The sequence below is a fragment of the Elephantulus edwardii genome, unplaced genomic scaffold (assembly GCF_000299155.1).
Source record: "Elephantulus edwardii isolate Elephantulus edwardi_28Jun2011 unplaced genomic scaffold, EleEdw1.0 scaffold00126, whole genome shotgun sequence".
NCBI lineage: Eukaryota > Metazoa > Chordata > Mammalia > Macroscelidea > Macroscelididae > Elephantulus > Elephantulus edwardii.
Genome location: NW_006399876.1, coordinates 1,453,469 through 1,463,279, shown reverse-complemented (window position 1 = coordinate 1,463,279; position 9,811 = coordinate 1,453,469).

The window sequence follows — 9,811 nt, the reverse complement described above, 5'->3', positions numbered from 1 at the left end:
GAGCTGAGCCGAACCCGAGCCAGCGCAGCCGGAGGGGCGGAAGCGCCGGGCCTTGGCGGCCACTGGCGCACGTAGCGGCCAATCAACGGGCCCGACCAATCAGCGCGGCCTGCATCCAGTGCCCGCCCGGCCCAGCATCCGACCCTGGCCCCACGGGCGCCGTGAGCACTCTGGGGCAGCGTGCCTCCGGAGTCTCTGCCTGGGCGAGGCCAGGCCGAGCCGGGCGCCACCGGAGCCCCTCTCCGCCTAAGCGCGACCCCCGCCCGTGGGCCACCAAGTACTCGGGCCGAGCAGCCGCCGCTTCCCGAGCGCCTTGGATGCGCCTGGGAGCGCATCCCGGAAAGCCGGTGGGCATGGTCTGAGTGCCCGGAGGGCGTAGAGGGGTGCAGGGGGCGCGGCCCCACTCTTAGCTTTAGGGCCTCCTAGGCCCAAGGGTAGGGGACATGGAGGAGGCACGTTACCACCCCCAACCCCCGCGTCGTTCCGGGGCCACGTTCACCAGGCTTTCAAAAAGATTTTCCCGCTTCCTGCGCCCAGCACTGCGGGAGAGGCGCGGGCCTGCACGCGGCTGCAGTGCCTGGAACTCGTGACCTTGCGCTTCTCCGGCTGTGCCCTGAGGCGCTGTCCTCCTCTGCTCAAGTTCCACTGGGAGGAGGTAGCATTTTCTCGGCACCTGCCAGGCCAAGGAATCCCCCAAGGTCACCCTGCAGGGCCCGCTGTTGCCAGGCCTTTGTGCAGACCCTTCTTCTGGGGGGTGAACTTGGGGGAGGGGTGGATGCCTAAGGCAGTCAGGCGAGACTGCAGCAGAGCCCGCGCCTGAAGGACCTCTCCCACTTCGTGGAGAAGAGCACCTGTGTTTCCTGAAGCTAGCACAGGAGAAGGGAGAGGGAGCAGGGACTGCACCGCTTCTGTGGGGATCTCCGGCTCAGAGCCACCCAGGAATTGGGGCTGATGCTGGATCTGCTGGCCAGGGCTCACTGGAAGGTCCTCTAGGGGTGTCCCTGGCTGGAGTGTCCTGTTAGGGGACAGTTGGCTCCTGTCCACCCTCCAGAGAAGCACTGTGGATCCAGATCCCGAGGTACTTATCACTGTAGCGCAACTCTCGGAGGGTCCCAGTCAGAAATAAGTCCTCTTGGGGGTCTTTGCATCTTTGCTCCCCCACCCCAGCTCAAGAAGGGCTCTGGAACCCTGCAAACAGCTGTCCCCCGACTCCACGCCTGCCTGCTCCTTCCTGCCTTACGTGTTACTATCAGCAGGCATGGGTATGCCCCAATGCCATGAGCCCTGGGATACCAGGCTGAACGACTATGTTGCAGAGGACAAACGCCCTACAGTGTACCTCACTTAATATGAATAACATTGTACCTCCCTTACATGAATAACATTGTACCTCACTTACATGAATAACATGGTAGCTCATTTACATGAATTACATGGTATCTCACTTACATGAATAACATTGTACCTCACATGAAGAACATTGTACCTCACATGAAGAACATTGTACCTCACTTACATGAAGAACATTGTACCTCACTTACATGAAGAACATTGTACCTCACTTAACATGAATAACATTGTACCTCACTTACATGAATAACATGGTACCTCACTTACATGAATAACATGGTAGCTCACTTACATGAATAACATTGTACCTCACTTAACATGAATAACATTGTACCTCACTTACATGAATAACATTGTACCTCACTTACATGAATAACATGGTAGCTCACTTACATGAATAACATGGTAGCTCACTTACATGAATAACATTGTAGCTCACTTACATGAATAACATTGTACCTCACTTACATGAATAATATGGTAGCTCACTTACATGAATATCATGGTAGCTCACTTACATGAATAACATTGTAGCTCACTTACATGAATAACATTGTACCTCACTTACGTGAATAACATTGTACCTCACTTACATGAATAACATTGCTGTTGCCGTGTGCCATCAGGTCAGAACCAGCTCACCGCTGATACTCCAGTGGACCATCAGAGGCAGCAAATCACATGAGAGGAGACTGCCCGTTGCCGCTGGTGGACAGAGCAGCACAGCTTCTTACCAGCGAGCCCCTGAGCTCCTCACGGAAGGTACAGAATATTACTTGCGACTACAGTGGACTGCCAGAAAAACGGAGATGTCTTCGAGAAGGTGCAGTCAGAATGCTACTTGGAGCAAAGATGAAGCTTCATGTCACATCCCTGGGGCATGTTACTAGGGGAGGCTATTCCTTGGAGGGAGAAGGGGAAAGAGGGGTGAAGGAGTGGAAGACCCTCAACCAGAGTGGCTGTGGCAATACCTGAGTGTGTTAAAGATTGTGAGGCTGGCATGGGATAGGACAGGATTCAGAGCTGTGCTCGACTCCATGGCTCCCGATACCATCACCACCAACCAGGTTCAGAGGGAGAAGGGAGTTGTCACTGAGGGGCAGTGAGTTTATGCTGATGACAGTGGGATGACTTGCAAAGATCTGCACCCCATCAGCACCTCCACCCCCTCTCCATTCCCTCTTCCCCCCTCCTCCCTGTCTTGATGGGGTTAACAATAAGCATTCCCTCCTGGCAACTTTCGCCTGCACGCTCTAGCGCTAGCCTTGGTGCTGAGATGCCCAGAAAAGTGTATGGGGTGGAGGCTGGGAAAGTGCTCCTGCCTGAGCTGCCCCAGCTCTCAGTCCACCTCCCAAGGAAGGAGGAGGGGCTCAAAGGGGGTCGGGTTGTGGGGACAGGACACTCACCAGGGCTCTGCTACTGTCAGGGCTCAGCCTTGTCAGGGCCTGCACTCTGGAGGAACTAATGAATTACAGGATCTTCCTGCCAGGAGGACTCTGTCCCACCACGCAGACCAGGCCAATGAGGCCACCCTAGAGGACTGCACCAAACACCATGCTAATATTTCTGAAAACAGAGGCTATTGGACACTTCCCAACTCTTTCTACGACACTGTCATGGCTATGGTACCAAACCCAGAGAAGGCCATCATAAAAAAAGAAAATTGAAGTAGAATATCCCTCATGAGCCTATGCACAGAAATCCTTAAGATGCCAGCAAGCCAACAATTCACGAAAATGCCTAGAATCATGTGGGTTCTAGGAATGCAACTGTAGTTTAACATTTCAAGTTCATGACAATTAACTATATTCATAGAATAAAACAGAAAAAAATACACAGCCAGCCCTGCCAATAGATGCAGGAAAAGCACTTGAAAAAAATTCAATGCCCATTCATTATTTTTTCAAATGAGCAAACTAGAAATAGAAGGGAGCTCCTTAACCTTGTAAAGGAAAACTAAAAAACAAAAATAAAACCACAACCAAACATCGTCATGAATGAGATCCACTATCACCGCTTTATCTTGACATTTTAAAAAAAAATGACTTGCATACAATAGTTCATATACATTGTTTCTTTCATTTACATTGAATTTTATGCAATCATTCACATTTATACACTTGTGTACATTGTTTCATGTGTGTACATTTCTTATACAATCATTTGTATTGATTGGGTTTTATATAATTTTCATTGACCTATGACTTAATATCACCCCACATCTTTACACTGCCTATTCCTTCACCCCCTCAGCTGCCCCTTAATTTCTGCTGCACTGGAAACATCCCCTGCTTCTCACGCATCCATGTCCTTCCCCTTTTGAATGACTCTACAGATCTCGCAGCAGCTATATTATTTTTAACTCCTTCCTCCCAGTTATCTCTCTTATCCTAGTCCTCACAGGGTTCAATGTTTGCAGAGCCTTTTTGGATTCTCTTCTCTCCCCCAACCTCCCCAACACCTCAGATGACTTTCTGTTGTCACAGTAGCAGTCTTATGCAGTATTTGACCCATGACTGAGTTATTTCACTCAACATAATCCCCTCTAAACTCTCCCATGTTGTGTTAAAATTTATGTTCTTCAGTGCTGCATAATATTCCACTGTGTGACTATGCCACAGTTTATCCATTTGTTTGTTGATATGCATTTGAGTTGTTCTCATTTTCTTGCTATTGTGAACAGTGCTGCTATGAACATGAATGTACATATATCTGGTCATGTCTCACCTCTTTCCTCGAGGTCTATTTCTAGCAGTGGAATAGCTGGGTCTTGTGGGATTTCTGTGTTTACTTTTGAATCCCTCTGATTGCTAGTGCTTTTGAAGATCTGCTCATGTGTTTGTTGCAATCTGGATGTCCCCTTTATGAAGAATATTTTTATATTTTTCTCTATTTTGTAATTGGGTTATCAGTCTTTTTTCTTGTGGAGGCCCTGTAGTATTCTGTAAATTTTAGTTATGAGACCCTTGACTAATATGTTGTTGCCAAATTTTTTTTCCCCAGTCTGTGGACTTTCTTTTCACCTTATTGGGAAAGGTTTTTTTTTTTTATGCACAGAAGTATTTGATTTTTAGGTGGACCTATTAGTTGATTTTATCCTCCCTTAATTATGTGGTTGAGGCCATGTTTATAAACTTATTTATACCATAGACTGGGGCTTCTAAATTTCTTCCTATTCCCCCTCCCCTGGTGATCTTTATTGGTTTTTTGTTTTACCCCTAGTTCTCAAATTCACTTTGACTCTGTGTGTGCATGTGTGTGTGTGTGTGTGTGTGTGTGTGTGTGTATGGTCTGAGATGTGGATCCTGTTTTCTGCAGGTAGATGTCCAGTTCTGCCAGCACTATTTGTTAAGCAGGCTGTCATCTCCTCATTTAATGTGTTTAATTCCTTGTAAAATATCAGTTGATTATAGGTAGAGGGGTTTCTGGGTCCTCGACTGTGTTTCATTGATCTATGTGTCTGCCGTTGTAACAGTACCATGCTGTTTTGGTTTTTATGTAGCTGTGTAGCAATATTTTGGGCATATAGGCAGGAGAGATCAGTCCTTGGAGAAGAACATCATCCTTGGAAGGATGGAGGGAGAGCACAGGAGAAGAAGACCCAGGATGAGATGGATTGACTCAGTGAGTGGAGAGGTGGGATTGGCTCTGTCAGAGACCATAGGACTGGCTCAGGATAGGCAGGGTTCAGCGCTGTTGTACACAGGGTCACTATGAGTTGCAGGCAATTTGACAGCACATAACAATAAGAAGTAGGTTTTGTGATCAGGGAGTGTAATGCCTCTTACTTTATCTTTACTTTTCAGAAGAGCTTTGGTTATTCAAGCTCTCATTCATTTCCAAATAAAACGAGCTGGAAATTGCCTGTTCTATCTCCCTGAAGAATGGGTTTGATATCTGTATTGGGATTGCATTGAACTTGTAGATTGCTTTTGGTAACATTGTCATTTTTTCAATGTTGAGTCTTTCTATTCATGACAGGGAATATTGTTCCATTTAATTAAGTCTCATTATTATTGACTATGCAAAGGCATTGACTGTGTGGATCATAACAAATTATGGCTAACATTGAGAAGAGTGGGAATCCTAGAACACTTAATTGTGCTTTTGCAAAACCTATGCTTAGAGCAAGAGGCTTTTGTGCAAACAGAACAAGTGAACACTACATGGTTCTACAAGGTGCTTAAAAAGTTGCAAATAGAGATACCATTTGACCCAGCAATTCCACAACTGGGAAAATACCCCAAAGAGACCATAACTGCCACCCAAGCAGATATATGCACACCCATGTTTACTGGGGCTTTGTTCACAATAGCAAGGAGTTGGAAACAACCTAAGTGCCCATCAACAAATGGATGGATAGAGAAGCTGTGGTATATTCACACAATGGGATACTATGCTGCATTGAAAAACAAGGAACTCGAGGGAACTCTGGTGGCCTAGTGGCAAGAAGCTGCACTGCAATCCCAGAGATATGAGGTTTGAATCCTCTAGATGCTCCACTGGAGAAGGAGGGAGAACCAATTTGATGGCACACACACAAAAAGTAATAAAATAAAATAAAAAATGTAAAAATAAATAAACAAACAAATAAATAAAAAGAAAGAAAAACAAGGAATTCATGCAATATTATTCAAAATGGGTGACCCTGGAGGACATTATGCTGAGTGAAGTATCTCAGTCACAAAAGGACAAATACTGCATGGTGCCACTGTTGTAAAATGGGACTGACCTCGGGGTTGGGCGGAGACTGAGAAAGATGAGTTCAATAATGTATACTGCATTGAAACAGATGAGGGAGAAAACTGTTTAAAAGGGATATGTGGTTAGGTATTTTTGTCATGACAGGAGTCCAGAGCGAAGGCTGCAAAATGGAGTGGACCTGGGGGAGGGTTTGTAAAACAATGATAAAATTTTTCTTTAACTTTTCCAAGAGGATAGTGTACTGGGGGGAGGGTTAGGAGGAGAGGGAAATGCCAAATCTCTGTAAAATTAAGAAAGGTGGATGTTAGGGTTGTATCCTTTCTCCATACCTACTCAATCGGTTTGCTGAACAAATTATTTGAGAAGCTGGACTGTACAAAGAGGAGAGTGGCATCAGGATCAAAGTGAGACTCATCAGTAACCTGTGTTATGCAGATGACACACAACCTTGCTTGCTGAAAGTGAGGAGGACTAGAAGCACTTGTTGCACAAGACCAAACACTTCAGCCTTCAATATGGATGGCATCTCAATGCCAAGAAAACAAAACAAAAATAAGCAACATCATGATAGAGAAAAGATTGAAACTTTTCAGGGACTTCATCTTACTTGGATCTTATTCAATACCCTTGGTGCCAGCAGTCAGGAGATCAGGAGACGTATTGACTGGGAAAGTCTGTGGTCAGGGACTTCTCTGAACTATTGAGAAGCAACGACGTCAGTTTGGGAATAAAGTGCACTCGATTCAGGTCATGGTCTTTTGAATCACTTGTGGTGCGTCTGGGAGCTGGACAAGGACTAAGGATGACAGAAGCAGACACCTTTGAGCTGTGGTGCTGGAAAAGAGCACTGAATATCCCATGGACAGCCAAGAGAATGAACAGATAGGTCTTGAAGAAGGTGTATCCAGAGTACTCCTTGGAGACAAAAATGATAGCGCTTCATCTCATGTACTTGGGGCATATTGCTAGGAGAAGCTATTCTTAGAAAAGGACATCATACTTGGAAAGGTGGAGGTCTGGAAAAAAGCAAGAAGACCCTCAACCAGATGAAATGAGAGTAACCCCAGCAATGGGCTCAGGTGCACCAGAGATTGTGAGGCTGGCCCAGGACAGCACAGGGCTCAGACTAGGTGCTCATAAGACTGCTATGGGCCGTACTCAATTTGACAGCACCTAGCAACAGCTGATTGCTACTCGTAATGGTCATTGGTGGTGGTGTTGCTGCTGCTGCTGCAATGAGTAAAATGTTATTACATGTAAGACCAGAAAAAAATAATCAATACACTTCCAAAAACATGGAACTCTTCAGGAATTTGCAGGTCATCCTTGCACAGGGGCCATGTTAATCTTCTCTGTATGGTGCCACGGTTAGTATACAAGCTGTTGAAGTGAGCTCTGTAATAGTCTTTGGGGTTTTGTTGTTGTTGTTGTTGTTGTTTACCATCGAGACGGATCTGACGGGCACAGGAGGAGATTGCCCTCCTTCTCCAGCAGAGCACCTGGCAGATTTGAACCGCACACCTGTGAGATTATAATGCAGCTTCTTGCCACTAGGCCCCCAGAGCTCCCATTGTAATAGTGTTCTGTATATAGGTCTTTTATGTCTCTGATTGGGTATATTCCTTAATATTTCATTTTGTGCTTGGCTGTTGTAAATGTATTGCTTTTTTGTTTCCTTTCCGTGATTTATTTGTGCTGTAGAGAAATCCAACTGGTTTTGTGTAGGTTGATCTTCTATCCTGTCACTCTACTAAACTGACATACTAGGTCTAACAGATTCTTTTTTTAGTCTTTAGGGTTTTCCGTGTACACTATCATATTGTCTGCATAGACAGGTCATTTTACCTCCTCTTTGACAATTTGGATGCCTCTACTTCCTTCTCTTGCCTTATTATCCTAGTTAGAACTTAGAGTATGATTATAAATAGACATGGTGATTGATAGTGGGCATCCTTGTCTGGTCTTTGTTCGTAAAAGGAATGTGTTTAGTCTCTCTCTGTTGAGGATGATGTTGGCTCTTGGTCTTGTGCGTATACTCTTAGCTATGTTGAGGAAATTCCCCTGTATTCCTATCTTGTTGATTGTTTTAATCAGGAAGGGGATTGGGTTTTGTCAAGGGCCTTTTCTGTGTCAATTGATAGGATTGCCTGGTTCCTGCTCTTTGCTTTATTAATATGACGAACTGTGTTAATTGCTTTTCTTTTGTTGGATCACCTTGCATGCCTGTTAGGAGTCCCAGTTGATCATGATGAATTTCTTTTTTTAAAATGCTGTTGGTTTCTATTGGCCAAGATTTTGTTAGGGACTTTTACATCTATGTTCATGAGAGAGATTGGCCTATAGTTTTCTTTTTATGATTGTATCTTTTCCCTATTTTGGTATTAGAGTTATGCTTCTTTCATAGAATGATTCTAGGAATGTTACATTTTTTCTGTTTTTTAAAAATAATTTAAGTCAAATTGGTGATCCTTCATTTCTGAATATTTAATAGAATTAATCCGTGAAGCCATCTGGGCCAAGACTTTTTTGCTGGGAGTCTTTTTATGAGTTGGTCCATTTTTTTCTTTTGTGATAGGTCTGTCCAAAGTGCTACTTCTGTCAATTTAGATAGGGTTTGGGCTTGCACGAATTGATCTATTTCCTCTAGGTTTGTCAGACTATAGTTTTTAATAATTGTTGTTTTTGTTGTTATGTATTTGTCATTAAGTCACCTGCAACTCATAGTGACCCTGTGTACAACAGCTCTGAAGCTGCCCTATCCTGAGCCAGTCTCACTGACTCTGACACATCTACCCCTACTGTCCTCGTTCCTGTATCAGTCAGTTTCGTCTAGGGTGTTCCTCTCCTGTGCTGGCCCCTCCACCCTTCTGAGCATGATGTCCTTCTCAAAGGATCAGTCCCTCCTGGCCACATGTCTGAAGTGTGTAAGATGGAGCTTAAAATCCTAGTCTCCAAGGAGAAACTTGATTTCACCTTCTCCAAGATAGACCTATTTGTTTTCTTGGAGGCCTACGGTATGTTCAAGTCTCTTCTCCAGCACCACAGTGCAAAGGCATCAATTCTTCTTCTGTCATCCTTAGTCACTGTCCAGCTGTCTGATGCATAGCAAGTCATTGTGAAGACTGCGGTATGAATAAGGCGCACCTTAGTCTCTAGACTGACATCTTTGCTTCTCAACACTCTGGAGAGTCCCTGGCAGCAGATTTACCTAATGCAATTCATCTTTTGATTTCCTGACTGCTGTTGCCAAGAACGCTAATTATGGAGTCGAGCAAGCTCTAACTATTAACAACCTCAATCTCTTCTCCATCCATCATGATGCTACCAATTGGCCCAGTGCTGAGAATCTTTGTTTTCTTGATGTTGAGCTTCCATCCATATTGAAGACTACGGTCCTTGACCTTCTGCAGCAAGCGCTTCAGGTCCTCCCCAGTTTCAGTAAGCAAGGTTGTAACATCTGCATAACATAGGTTGTTGATGAGTCTTCCTCCAATCCTGATGCCACATTCCTCTTCATAAAGCCCAGCCTCCTGAATGATCTGTTCTGCATATAGATTGAAAAGGTAGGAGACAGGATGCATCCCTGACACACTCCCTCCCTGATTTTGAGCCTGCAGCCAGGAAATAAAAAAAAGTATTGCGATGGGAAATTCTGCTGTTAGGGACCTCTCTAAAGCACTCAAGAGCAACGGTGTCTCTCTGGAGACTAAGATAGGCCTGATACAGGCCATGGTCTTTGCAATCACTTGTTATGCAT